This window comes from Chiloscyllium punctatum, chromosome 35 (genome assembly GCF_047496795.1).
Source record: "Chiloscyllium punctatum isolate Juve2018m chromosome 35, sChiPun1.3, whole genome shotgun sequence".
NCBI classification, from domain to species: domain Eukaryota; kingdom Metazoa; phylum Chordata; class Chondrichthyes; order Orectolobiformes; family Hemiscylliidae; genus Chiloscyllium; species Chiloscyllium punctatum.
Window position 1 is genome coordinate 70756681 of NC_092773.1, and position 3195 is coordinate 70759875.

General features: G+C 41.7%; 1 non-coding gene across 1 annotated transcript; it reads right to left on the minus strand.

Annotated features, from left to right (window-relative positions):
• Positions 1-2582: 2582 nt before the first annotated feature.
• On the minus strand, positions 2583-2656 carry trnat-cgu (transfer RNA threonine (anticodon CGU)). Its single transcript has one exon. It is a non-coding gene; the product is annotated as a tRNA-Thr (tRNA).
• Positions 2657-3195: the final 539 nt, after the last annotated feature.

The following is a 3195-nucleotide window of genomic DNA, read 5'->3' on the forward strand; positions in this document are numbered from 1 at the left end:
GTTTGAGCAGGGGCTTTTCCCAGCAGTGTTGCAGGCTGGTGTGTAAACTTCTAGACGTTTATAAAACCACGATGAAGGGTGGATAGGTGACTGGCCTAGGTCTTCTTTTAACCCAGGATGGTGGAGTTCAAACCGAGAGGGCTCAAGTTTAATGTCTTTCACACGGACAAAATAAATAAGGGACAAAGAGTAATGGAGCGATATTTGGATTTCCAAAAGGCATCATTTCAGCTTAGTCTTCGACTTTAAAAAAAGAGAATGTTCGTGGAGAAAATAGTTTAGAAGTTAAACCGTGAATGGAACATTAAGTGTATTAAAATTGAGTGTGTAGAGATGAGGAAATTTTTAGGTAATATATTGATCAATGCAATGGAGAATGAGATGTTTGTCAGGAACATTCAATATTGATCCTTTAAGTTAAATGAGATTTTGCTGGATTCTAAAATGCAGATGTATCTGGATGCCCTGCTTTCTGAATCACATTGACATGGTCTGCAGTGGTAGCAACTGATGATGAACGCAAAAAGTCTCTTTTATTCATTTGTTTAGCAGTGGCTGGGCCAGCATTTATTTCCCATTCCGATCAGCACTTGAGACGGTGAGACCCTGATCGAAACACTGCACATTTTTTTGAGAAACGAAATGTCGCAGTTATTAAGTTGTGGCTTTCTCATTTCCTGATCCCAGTTTAATGTTCTACGATTCAGTTGAACCGAGGGAATGCAGAGTTTCTTCAGCAATTATTGTTTGTGTTTCAGATTTCCAGCATCCACAGTTCATTTTTATTTATAAGTTTGGATGGTCTGAGTGATATGAGCAATAGAATTTTGCAAGCTGCCAAACATGAGACAAAATAATCCAACTGAGTAGTAGCAAGTTCATCATTTATTTTCCGAAGGAGATGAGCTGAGGTGGGGTAGAGTCAGAAAGTGTGGTGCACGTCAAGCAGAATCCAGGGAGCAGGAAATACGTTGCTTCGCATATAAGCTGTTCATCAGGAATGCTCGAAGCGTCGACTCCCCTGCTCCTCAGATGTTGCCTGACAGAATGTGCTTTCCAAGTGCTACACTTATTGACTTTGATCTTCACCATCGAAAGTAATCTCTTGCTGCTGAGGTGCGGTACGGTGAGGTACTGTTCTGAGATGTAATAATGTGGTCGTAATGATTCAATGGATATAGAGTTGGAAACATATCTGGGACACAATATTATTCTCCCGCTCCCACTCTGCCAAAGAGAGGCTGTATAGATGGAGCTTGTTGTTACAACCAGTCATTTCACAATTGTGCATTTGGCAGGTCGCGGAAACGTGATTTCCCATCCATTGTTGAGACTCGATGAGATACGGAGCCGTTCGGTCTTGGGTCTGCCACAGCCTGAATTTGAAAGTGGTTTTGCATGTTTGCAGATGTATAATCAGTGTAGTGTATATTTGTCTCTTAGAGTGCTAGCCAGTTTAATTTTTTTAGGGGTTTTATAAATGAAACCATCAACAGAATATTGATTTTCATTTTTCTTTGATGATGTAAATCTGAACCAAAAACGTGAGTTGTTGGAGAAACTCAGCAGGCCTGGCAACATCTGTGGAGAGGAAACGAGTTAAGGTTTCAGATCGACAGAACACGTCAGTTATACATTTCTATACTATAATGCTGGGAAAACAATCAGTCGTATCTGTCGAATCAGGATATTTGTCAAAGTATCTCAGTGGCTGACAGCTGTCACGTTCACAAATTCGAAAGGAATTTATTTGCTCCAATGCTGCTTCCGTTGCTCTCAGCTCTTGAAAAGCTTTGCTTAAACGATTGCATTTTTTCGTTTCCTTTCTGTCAGCTTACAGCACTGGCAAGTGGAGAATTGGTCCCTTCAGTGTCTAACTCAGCATGTGTCTGCATTGTCACTCTTTGTGTCTGTGCATCCACCTCACCCTCTTCCTCTTTCACATTCCCCGACACTCTGTCTGTCCGTCCGGCTCGTTACATATTTCTGCACTCAGACATTTTGAGTGTGCAGCTACTAAGAGGCTTTTTGCCCACTGACTGGAGTGTGTAGAACTGGGCTCATATTCTCGGGATAATGTGTCTGTCACTTCAAACTCAGGCAAGGCGACATTTCTTCCTCAACCAATTATGACTGTTTCTAAATCAAAACAGAATTCCTAATCCAGAAGAAAGAAAACAAAACGCAATTACACCACAACTAAAGAAGCACAGCCATGTGTATGCTTTTGCTTTAAATGAATGAACGGTGACATCAGAGAATGAGAGTGATCAGCTGGTGGTGTCTCTGCCATGACCACAAAATTCCCCTGTAAGTCTGCAACGTCTCCTGCCTCATCTCGTTATTCCTACCAAACCGGGAATGAAGAAGTGGAATAAAAGAGGAGGAGAAGCAAAAGTGCTTCTGGAATAAAAGTAAGAAACCAGAGAATTTATTAATAGTTTGGAATTGAAAACAGACACAACATTCACTGTTGGAACATAACCTGGATCACCAAATAATTGCAGGGTAGAAGTACAATGAGACACAGACTCTGTGACGCGACATTTGCAACACGAAGCCCAAGTACGCGCACAACAAGCAGGCACCGCTGGGAGTCGAACCCAGGATCTCCTGTTTACGAAACAGATGCTTTAACCAACTAAGCCACGGCGCCACACTCTCTCTGTTTTTACACACCCATATATGAAGTTACTTAACCACTTCATCACAGTTTTTGGACAAACGTTGCTCACTGAGAATTGCAATCAATCCTCCAATTTTCAAATACAAACAGTTGACAGCTGAACATTCTCCACTAAAAAGGCACATAAAAAGATAATCTCCTCTTGCATTAATTTCAAACTGATACTTTCACCTGTTCAAACTGACAGGAGAAAGCGGATGTGTTCATCTTCTCGTGGCCCATGAACCACATTAATATACAACAAGAGGAACAAGGTCATTCTGTTGAATTGACGAAGCGTAATGTGTACGTAAATGCAATCATTGGGCCGTAAAAGCAGACCCATTGCCACCGACACTGAGTCTTGCACCACCAGTTCCACGTTCACTTCCTGCTTCATGCCTCCCAGTCATCATTGTCGATCACTTTACTTCACTGTCCTGCTCCGCTTCTCAACTTATTTCCCAATGACTGCAGATGTCTGACAAGCACCTTCAACTTTAAGAAACGGATTACTGGAATATAAATCG